The following is a 12,294-nucleotide window of genomic DNA, read 5'->3' on the forward strand; positions in this document are numbered from 1 at the left end:
TCTGTTTATTGAAAAAACAAAAAAAATAAAAAATATAAATTTCAGAAAAAACAATGCGCCCGTACCATGTTCAGTACACCCGTACTAAAATCAGGGTTATGAACAAAATTTCAACTCAATACGGGCGTACTGAAATGGATGCGGCCGTATTGGCCATAAAGAAATTTTCAAAGACCTCGTCATGAGGCAACTACATAAATTAGAAAAAATAGGAAAAATTGCTTGTGTATGACAGCAGCAAACAAAATGCAAAGATTCAGAAAATCAACAGCGTCATACAGAATAATTGAGCCTGGAGAGGCTTGCTGAAATAATACTCTTTCAGAATAATTGAGCCTGGAGAGGCTTGCAGAAATAATACTTCCTCAGAATAACTAAAGCCTGGAGAGGCTTGCAGAAATAATACTCCCCCAACTGTATAGAATAATTGAGCCTGGAGAGGCTTGCTGAAATAATACTCTCATCAGAATAACTGAGCCTGGAGAGGCTTACTGAAATAATACTCTCTCAGAAATAACTGAGCCTGGAGAGGCTTGCCGAAACAATACTCATTCAGAATAATTGAGCCTGGAGAGGCTCGCCAAAATAATACTCCACATCAAAGAATAATTGAGCCTGGAGAGGCTCGCAGAAATAATACTCCCCAGAGAAACCTCAACTCAAGCTCACGGAATGAATCCCCAGCGAGAGCTATCAAAGCAAGATCGACGACATTCCCAATGGAAGCACGATCACCCAAGCAGTATATCTAGTCAAAGGACTTAAAACTTCCTCAGTGGAAGATAGCTCTCTGACTCAAGCGCCGAGTGAGGCTAAGCCTGCAGAGGCTTCCTAAATAATACTCTGGGATACATAAGATCCCACATTCCCCAGTCGCCTACTCAGAGGCATCCCTGCAAAAGGAGAAAAATCAAAAAAAACATCAATAACCATTCCCCAAGCGGAATTTGGCACTCAGCCGAACACTGAACTTCAAATCCCCAGTCGCCTACTCAAGAGGCACCCCTTCAAAAAGAGAAAAAATCAAAAAGATCAATAACCATTCCCCAAGAGGAATTCGGCATTCAGCCAATCATCAAACATCAAGATAATTCGCCTATTCAGAGGCACTCTTTCAAAAAAAAAAAGAAAAAATCGAAAAGATCAATAATCATTCCCCAAGCGGAATCCGGCTCTCAGCCTATCATTGAACATCAAGATGATCTGCCTAACAGAAGAGGCCAATCACAACCAATGACAAAATCCCCTGGCGGATAACAGCCTACACAGAGGCAACAAAATCCAAAAATTAAAAAGAGTTACCCGAATAAGGATAACCGGGATACTCCACCAACGTCCAAAGGACGTCAGCCAATCATAAGGCACTGCTCATCTCAGAAAGAGCATCTTCGTGTCTACACCCCAAGGAAACAGAAATTCCTCAATGGGCGCCAACTACTCAATGGAAAGTTGGGACACAAGAACCTATGAGTAACTGCACATCCCCTAGACGGATCCCTGCGTTATCCAGCCCTCAGTGGCACAAAAATCAAAAACAATCGTTGAAGCAGCATCGTGGACTGTGGAGACAAAATCAACATCCAGAATCCCCAGCGGATAACAGCCTACACAAAGGCAGCAAAAATCAGAAAACCAAAAGAGATACCCGAATAAAGACAACCGGGATACTCCACAACGTCGAAAGGACGACAGCCAAACATAAGGCATCGCTCAACTCAGAGAGAGAGCATCTGTGTCTACACCTCAAGGAGTCAGAAATTCCCCATGGGTACCAACAATGCAATGCAAGTTGGGGCACAGGAACCTATGAATGACTGCACATCCCCTAGATGGATCCCTGCGTTATCAAGCCCTCAGCGGCACAAAATCAGAAAAACAAACCGTCGAAGCAGCATTGTGGACTGTGGAGACAAACTATACTCAACTACCTCATGTTGAGAGGCAGGGCCTGGAGAGGCGATACTCAACTACCTCATGTTGAGAGGCAGGGCCTGGAGAGGCAATACTCAACTGCTGAATGTTAAGAGGCAGGGCCTGGAGAGGCGATACTCAACTACCTCATGTTGAGAGGCAGGGCCTGGAGAGGCGATACTCAACTACCTCATGTTGAGAGGCAGGGCCTGGAGAGGCGATACTCAACTACCTCATGTTGAGAGGCAGGGCCTGGAGAGGCGATACTCAACTGCCGAATGTTAAGAGGCAGGAACTGCTGAATGTTAAGAGGCAAGGCCTGGAGAGGCAATACTCAACTGCTGAATGTTAAGAGGCAGGGCCTGGAGAGGCGATACTCAACTACCTCATGTTGAGAGGCAGGGCCTGGAGAGGCGATACTCAACTACCTCATGTTGAGAGGCAGGGCCTGGAGAGGCGATACTCAACTACCTCATGTTGAGAGGCAGGGCCTGGAGAGGCAATACTCAACTGCTGAATGTTAAGAGGCAGGGCCTGGAGAGGCAATACTCAACTGCTGAATGTTAAGAGGCAGGGCCTGGAGAGGCAATACTCAACTGCTGAATGTTAAGAGGCAGGGCCTGGAGAGGCAATACTCAACTGCTGAATGTTAAGAGGCAGGGCCTGGAGAGGCAATACTCAACTGCTGAATGTTAAGAGGCAGGGCCTGGATAGGCAATACTCAACTGCCGAATGTTAAGAGGCAGGGCCTGGAGAGGCGGTACTCAACTACCAAGGTTGTCAGAAACGCCGAGGTATGCATCAACCTGGAGAGGCTACTCAACAATTTTCCACCAGAAGACATTACAAGTCGGAAGGTTGGCACATTACCCGGACAATTGGGTCAACTCCTTTACTTGTCAATCGGTACACCAAAAGGCCGTTTGACTAAGTAAAGGGGGGGCAGCTGTAGACCCCTAAAATTGTCCGGGTCGGAAATAAAACTCGAAGACCCTCAAAGATCGAAGGAAAGTCAACCAGAAGGACTCCTAGAAGACCATAGGATGGCTATCTGTAGGTTTAGAGGTCTCAGAGTAGCTTAAAATAAGGAAGTGGAGGGAATGAAGCCCAATACGGCCGTACTAAACTTAATACGGCCGTATTGAAGCTTCAACACGGCCGCAGTGAACTCAATACGGCGTATTAAAGTTTCTGAAACTTCAATACGGCCGTACTGAAATCAATACGGCCGTATTGAAGCTTCAATACAGCCGCAGTGAACTCAATACGGGCGCATTGAAATTTCTGAATTTCAATACGGCCGTATTGAACTCAATACGGCCGTATTGAAGTTCAAAAATTTCAATACGGCCGTATTGATTCCATAGCCCGTATTGTGCCTGTTCCCTATAAATATGGCGTCATTTTGACGTCATAGGACACTTTGGAACATAGTTTCAACCCTCTCCTTGAGTATTCTGGGGTTTTTGAGCAGTGTTCTGCCCTAGAAATCACTCGGAGAGTCGATCCGACGAAGTTCTTGAGCCCCGAGCCATTTTGCTTGAGGATCGAACCTAGTCGAAGGGAAATCCTCCGGATTTCCATAGTTAAAATTTTATAGGAAGGGAGCGAGCGGGCTTGTAGAGCGAGGGAACGCCAAAAAGCTTCCCAGTTTTACGAAATATATAGAAAGCACGCTTCAAAGGTTTCTTCTTCAAAATCCTTCTTTTTACTGCTTTCTGTGTGCATATTTAACTGTCATCATGTAGATAGTTAATTTATAATTGCTTAGAATAAATAGGGGTAATTTAGTAATTCTACACTGTTATTTTAGAAATAATCTGTCATAGGGAACCCGAAAGGGGTGCTGTGGGGTGCTAACACCTTCCCCACGCGTAACCGACTCCCTTACCCGACTCTGATTGTAATGGCCGAAGTCGATTTTTGAATCGATTGCCTTATCCCTTTTTCCAATGTTTTGAGTAAAACATTGGTGGCGACTCCAAAGAACCCTCCTTTTGCGAAAACCACTAATCCATGGAGGGTCCCGCTTGGGATTAATATGGATTGGTGAATCATTTAATAAAACTGCTCGTTTGACAAGGTCTCAGTTTGAGAATACGTCATTCTAGCAATCCATATTTTTAAACAAATAAACGAGTCCAACCATCCTTCGCGAATGCCGAAAGCCCCGTTTCGGGCCGGTGGCGACATGGGTCATTAGTTGATATAGTATAAGGGCAAGGTTGAACTATAATGGTTTAGAAGTGACCAACTGAGTAAGGTACAAAATTAAGGACTCTAAATTTTTTTACTAAGTACCGAAAGAGGCATCATATATAGAGGGTAGTTGGTGGGTTAATTCCACATAAGCTTAGTTATGCATGCTAAGGTCGTGGTAGACTCACACCTAAGTTATTTTATCCCTTATAGAAATACTAGGCTTTCCTAATCTAAGTGGAGAAATTTGATAAATCATGTTGTGTAGTGAATTAATATCCAAAGTTGTTGTTGATCTAGTAAACAAAAAAAATCATAGTGTTAAGTTGGTTTGGCCGGGTTAAGCTACTTACATCGCTCGCTTGTTTTATAAGAAATATTTTAGTTGAAATGTGTGATGAGACATCATGTTGTTATGTTGATATGTTGTTAAGTTGATTTGTGTTGAAAGTTGACATTGTTACTATATTGTGATATTTGTGATGTGAATATGTTTAGTTGTTGAGTTGATGTTAAATTGTGTTGGTAAACTGTGTGTTAGGTCTTGTTGTAAATTTGTACACATATGCTAATATGTTAATAGTTATTCTTAACTTGAACTTAAGATGTTATTAAGTTGTATTGTTGAAGTTGTTGAATAGTTAGTTTATTACTTTTATATTGTGTTGATTCTTTTGAGTTCAAGCTTACCCTTATAATTCCTTGTTGTTTGACTGCGATAATCATATTTATATGAGAGTAAGACAGTGGAGGATGGTTGGTTACTGAGTGTCATGCGGAACATGGTGCTCTTTTGGTTGAATGTTACTCTGACATAACTTGTATAGTGTAAAATAGTTGTTTGACCGGTAACCTAGGTTTATGTTTTCAGTCTAGATCATTGTGTATATTTGTGTGTGTACAACTTTTAGTTGCAATCGCACTAAGGGACTTACATTTATGTTTTAAGTTGATAAACTTTACACACACTCACACATACATATATTGTTGCATGTATATCTAAAGACTGATTGCATGTTAACCTTAGGTAAATGCGTTCATGTTTTTTATTGTTGAATTGTAAAGTGTAAAGACTTGTCAGGTCACTATATGTAGGGTTAATCCATGGATATTAAATTTTAATATATATATATATATATATATATATATATATATACAAGGTCAAGGACAAGTTAAAGATAAAGATCCTTTAACATAAACTGAGTTAAAGATACTCTCTCTAAGTCCAAGATGAAAATGCTCTGCATAAAAATATTCTAATCAAAATATCAAGTAAAAAAATAATATAAGTGAAATTATATTGGAGAAAATTTGGCTTGATAAGTGAAAAAAAAAGAGCCTGGTTGAGGCTAATGTTTATAAGGTTTTGTTAACTAATGTTTATTGTTGACGCCATGAGGAAAAAGAAAGTATGTTACATTAGAAATTGTCCACATGGTAAGAAAGTTTGGATGAAAAGATGTTTGAAATTTGATCTTTGTTTATTTCACGCTAACATTCAAATCTAGGTGAAAAAATAACTACAAGTGCTCCTTTTCCTTTTTTGTGATATGGTGGCTATGGAAATGTGATATGCAAAAAGAGAAGCAATTGTCTTTCAAAACACAAATGAATTTGAAAGAAGAGAAATAACTAAGTCCTACCAATTGTTTCATAATTAACATGCTCATTTTTTGTTAAGAAAATTTTCCTCTATTTTTTTCCTCATAAAAATTTGGTAGCCTTTTAAGTTAATGTTCTACTTAGTTTAATAGTTAATTTACTAATATTGGATATTTCACGAAATATATCACAGATATACTTAAAATAACGGTCTTAAATTCTTTGCATAAATTTTCTTTATGTAAAATAAAAATAATAATTTCAATCACATGAATATATATATAAATAAAGACTATATTGTGATCTAATGATACCATTTAAATTAATAAACTTACTAAATACAAATCTTTCCATATTTCTCCATGGATATTAACTTTGTTAGATTCAAAATCCAATGTCATTCTTGTATGAACTATCAAGGTTGAAAAATGATGACATTGAAGGAATACAATAATTACGTTTGTCAATTTCTTATTTATATTTTCTTTCTAAACTTATATTTTAAATGTTGGTCCATATAATAATTGTCTCCTCTACACTTGATTATGAATGTCTTGAGTACGATTTTAACTAATTTATGTTGTTTACCTTCTCACTTTTTCCTCTCATCATATAGGATCATATTTCTAATGAACATATTCATTCAAAACTTTTGTTTTTCAATTAACAAACATTAATTGAATTAGCACATGAAAACATGAGCACTTTAAGACCTAACTACGAGACATGTAATAACTTGCATATAATTTCCAATAATGCAATAAAAAGGATTAAGACACATTTACATGAACTCTAATAATGTTGCCTGGGAAATATTTTGTCCACATGTATACCATCGAAAACAACCCAGACTCAAGGTATGTTTAGTTTTTTGTTTGGATGGATAACTAAGCAGACATTCATCTGTCACAAAAAAATTACACTCACTTGTTTGATTTCCTTCTTTCCTATAAAGTTGAATGTCATTTTTTTCCCTAAACTTCCAAACAAAGCAACAAGATTGTTACTTCTACTTTATTGTTAACAATTTTACTTTCTATGGGAACTTATTAATTTGAACATTCATTTAACTAATTTCATTACTCTTTTACTTACCAACATTAAAAATTCATAAATCTAGTGATTTAGTACTGCCATGGTATAAAAATTTAGAATTTATAATAATTGTTATTCTCTATCTATTTTATCATAGTTTAATTGATATTTTTATGAAAATATTTTAACATTATTTATAATTTAATTTATAATATTATCACTATTTTTTATTATCAATAAAAATATACGATCAATTTATCTGAAAAATAATGAAATAAATAATATTTATATTAGTTTATAAGATTCATAAGTCATAATTATTTTAATAATTAAAGTACTTTAATTACTATCATTCATACTAGTTTTTGTTTTGATAAAAAAATGTTTTAAAAATTAAAATATTTAAATATAAAACAAGTTAAATTATTTTTCTTAATTGAACTTAACTTTATAAAGTTAAGTTTAAACTTATATTAATCCAAGATGATTTGATATCTCTCTTTGATAAAAGCAAATTTGATGTAATATATACATTTAAAAATATATTAAAATATAAAAACTTGGTTACCTATAAATTATTGTTTAATTTTAGTAAAATTTGATATAAACATATAAGACCTATGAGGTTATTAATGTAATATATATATTTTAAAATATATTAAAATATAAACACTTGATTATCTATAAATTACTATTTAATTTTAACAAAATTTAATATAAACATATAAGGCTTATGAAGTTATAATTCCAAAATAAAACACACACACATACATGTGTATATATATATATATATATATATATATATATATATATATATATATATATATATTATAGAGAGAGATATATAAGAAGATTCAAATAATACATAATTTTTATCAACTATTATATCACTCAATAATTTTATATTAAATGTTAATTTTATCGATTTAATTGTTAAATTATAACTTTATCTTACATTGTTTGTTAATTTTATTATATAAGAATGATTTATTAAAACATCTTGAATTAATGTAAAAATTTATATATATATATAAGAATGATTTATTATTTTTCTTCTCTTGCACTTTTTTTTCACTATTTACAATGTTGTAATTTTATTCTCTACTGCATTAATTCAAATAATACTTATGTAAGTCTCAAAGAAATAAACCTAACACTATGTAGTACTATAAATTCATCAAATTTTGTTTCTAATGTGTGACTCCACACACAACATTCTTTTTCTAATTTCTAACAACATTTAAATATATTTATTTTTAATGTTTATTGACTACTATTTTTTTAGTGAATAACACAATTTATAATAATTTAATAGTTTTAAAAAAATAACGTATAGAACATTTCCCAAAAAATATAGGATGAACATAAATACCAATTTCTATCAAAAAATTAACAAGATTTATTTTTTTCATTTAAAATTGGTGGTGGATATTTGTAATGTTAAGTTTTTAAGAAAGTATTATTTAGTTTATGCTCTCTCTATATATATTTCGTTAATCTAATTATTAATTTAGACATTGTATAAGAAATTTTATATATATATATATATATATATATATATATATATATATATTTGTCAGATATAATTAGTCCCTCCTAACATTCAAGTCTAGGTTTGTCCTACGTACCATTAACTTTACACATTACAGCCCATCTTTTTTAGAAGAAAAAAAATGCAAATATATACATTAAAGTAAATTGGTAATCAACAACACAATACAATAATAATTGGTAATCAACAACACAATACAATAATACAAGTTCTAAAATATCTAGAAACATTTGATCTTAAAAATTAACTTGAACACAAAGAATGTACTACTAGAACTTCTCTTATTACATGCGATTTTTCCTGCGAATTATTTATAAAAATTTGCAGGAAATATTGTTCCTGCAAATTTTCGTGCGAAATTTTATTTGCAGGTAATACCTTCGTAGATAATATTTTTTTGCAAAATTTCTTGCAAAAAAAATTCACTGGAAAGTTTCCTGCAAAAAAAAATCGCAGAAAAGTTTCCTGCAAAAAAAAAATCGCAGAAAAGTTTCCTGCGGATTTTTTCGTAAGAAATTTTGCAGGAATATTTTTTTCATGCCTCCAACATGTGATACATAATCTTTTAAATTCTAAGATTGTAGATTATAAGCCTAACATTCAACCATATATAAAGTAACTTGTAAGGTAAGTATTGTCTCAACTTATATACTTTTTAATTGCTTTACTTTCAATCAATGTGGGACTTGAAGTTTTTTTTTATAAATATTAAACTTATAAATTTAAATATATATTTTTTATTTTTCTCGTGGATTAAAATTTGTAGGAAAATCCGCAGGAAAAGTTACCTGCAAAATTTTTCTACCATTTTAAACATTACTTGCGAATTTATTTTTGCAAGAAAATCTACAAGAAACAAAATAAAATTCTTACAATATTTTCTGCAAATTTTTACCATGGAAAAAATTTTCTACTATTATTAAAATTGTAGCGAAATTTGTAAGAAGTATCTGTAAATTATTTTTCGCAAATAAATTCGCAAAAAAATTATGCGAGTATTTTTTTGTAAGAAAATTCGCAAAAAAATTTTGCGAATATTTTTTTGCAAGAAAATTTGCAAAAAAAATTCTGCGAATATTTTTTTGCAGAAAAATTTGCAAGAAAATAACACTTTTCTAATAGTGATGGGAATGAGAAAAAAGACAATAATGAAAAAAAGAAAGAGAGAAAGAGAGAAGAAAACTCCAAGAAGCAAAGAGGAAATTAAAGAAGAAAAATATGATTGTTTCGGTAGTTAGAAGCCCAAAGAAGAGAAATAAGAGATATCTAAAATAATAGTGAGAAAAAATAAAAATAAAAATAAAGGAAAATAAATGAGAAAGAAAAAAAAAAGAAAATGGTAAAGAAAAAGAGAAAGAAGCAAGATAGCATTTGTTTCCTAGAATCTTTAATGATTCTCAGAAATATAAAAATGGGAATGTTTATTCTTTTGTTTGTTAAAAAGTAACGAAAACACATTTCTGGGTATATTTTGTTTATGAGAAAGTTATATTTTCATGTTTACACCATTTTTATTCCCGTGCAAGGAGGGTGAAAAAGTTGGAATCCCAGTAGTGAAAATGATATTTATTGAGTGAAAAATCTATTATATCCTCATTGTCAATACTCACTGTTTCACTTTTTGTGTTTGCGTTATCCGCGTAATTTCTCATTCTAATAGCCACGTAACTTCTGTACCCAATTGTTGCATAATTTTTTCACGCATATTGCATCTAGCTACATTTTGCTTTCTCACTTGCTATGATTGCACATTCTGGCTTTTAGCTCACGCTCTTATTATTTTATCTCAACACACATCTTATTTGGCTATATGGTCTTCCTTGTTTATTAGAAATAGTAAGTTTTTCTCTATTTTATTTTTCATTTTGAAGATTGTATGTACATTGAGTTTATTTATCTCAAATATTAATGGATGCTTGTGTTGAGTTCTTGAATGTGTTATCCATATCTACTAGGTGTTTGATAAAATGTTTCAATAAGAGCACATATCTGATTATGATTTATTTTATTCAGTTCATTTTAATTTTTCTCTTTGAATAATAACTTTTTTTTCTTCTTAAATTCTTATCATTTTTATTATGCACTCAATTCGAACTCTGATAAAAGAAACAATTTGGTATGATATACAACAATTTGGAAAGTATTTGAAAAGTGTAGAGTGAAAGGAATTATGTGAGTTTCATGTAAGAACAAAATATCTAACAACTTACATCTTATTTTTTGTCCGAGAAAGAAACAGCTGAGAAGAAAAAACAAGTTACCTCCACGTTGAAAGGAATAAGAGGATTGTTTGAAGTAGAGATGGTGAGGGCTGCCATATAGATTCCTGACAATGACAACCTTTGAAATTGTTTTTTCACTATGTATATCCCCACAAGTAAAAAGGAATTTGTGAACTTTGTTTTAAATAAAAATGGTGTTTATTAAAATTTAGAAGGTCTAATTTAGATATACACTTAGTAAGCTTATTTAAGAATTGTGTTTAATATTATTATTAATTAGTTATCTTGCTTTGCTTTGACACTATATTTGAGTTTTCTCCATTATGCTTCATTGTCGTTTAATTTAATATGATTTGTCTTTAAATAATTTGCAGAAAGTGAACTTTTGGAGCTTATTATCACTATATGAGGTTAGATGTTGTGTTGTATTTATTCTGTTGAGAATTTCTTGTGTATAACTAACGTGTTTTGTGTATGAACATAAAAAGGAGCTACATTATTGCATCATAGTTTGAATTATTGAACAGAAGAATATTCAATACAGTCAAAAGGAGAATCTGATTTGTTTGACTATCACTCTTCAACATTTCATATAAAAATAGGTGCAATTGTATGGCATTGAAAAATATATTTTTCTCTTAATTTAGATGCGAGTATAGTTCAAATGACATTTGTTATTTTTATTTTTTACCAAGTAAGGTAGCAATGTTGCAGCAGAAAAGCTAGTGAAATTAGCTTACCAATATCATGAAATGTATTGAGTCAAGGATGTCCCTCACCAACTTTTATCCTTTATTTTAATCTTACGTAATAGCTACTTATGGTTTTATTTTTGCTTAATAAAATGCATATTTAATTTAAATAAAACAGTTTTAAATGATTGTCACTTACCATAAGAAGCAACAAGTATTGGGTCTAATTTGGTTGGGAGCTTCAAATGAGAACAAAGTGGAACAAGTACTACTGGCCAAACTCTTCAACTAGGATTATCTCTTGTTTATAAAAAAAATATATACACACATATTATAGTAAGGACATTTAAGTAATTATCATATATATTCCTATGACAATAACATGAATCAAACATATGCTTTTATTATTCTCCGAAATATAAAAAAATTCCAGATAAATTTTAACTGTTAACCAAACAAATTTTTTTAAATAACCAAAAATACCATTCCCATGTTATATTTCAAAGAATAACATTCTCAAAAATAAAAAAAATTCCGAAAAACAAACGACCCTTAGAATATGTGAGAGAAGCACAAACCTATGCATAAGCAGGGGGAGAGGGAGCATAAAGACTGTGTTAACATTTAATATATACTTGTAGTTACTAACCATCACGCGCGACATTGCCACTCCTTTTCATTTTCAAAAACTTTACAATGAAATATTGTTTTGTCAAAAACAAAGGAAGATATTGTAATAAAAAGGTTAAAACCTTTATTTAGTTTCTTATAATATTTTTTTTTAATTGTCCTACTTTAATTTTTTATTTCAATTTGGTTCTAATAATTTAAATTATTACAATTTGGAACTTCCGTTCAAATGATTTAAATAGAGTTAACTGTTGGCCACGTGGATGCCAAGTGGATGCCATGTAGATGCGTAAGTGGATGCCAAATTTCTTAAATACACTTGGAACCAGAACAGCTGTTCCAGATGCAAAATTAACACACCAATAGTGTAAGCAGAACGGGTTGTTCTGGTCCAGAATGGTCGATGATTATAGTTCATGGTTGTGAATCGTGCAAGGAAAAAGACCCAAGG

The sequence above is a fragment of the Cajanus cajan genome, chromosome 5, assembly GCF_000230855.2.
Source record: "Cajanus cajan strain Asha chromosome 5, NIPB_CcT2T_4, whole genome shotgun sequence".
Taxonomy (NCBI): Eukaryota; Viridiplantae; Streptophyta; class Magnoliopsida; order Fabales; family Fabaceae; genus Cajanus; species Cajanus cajan.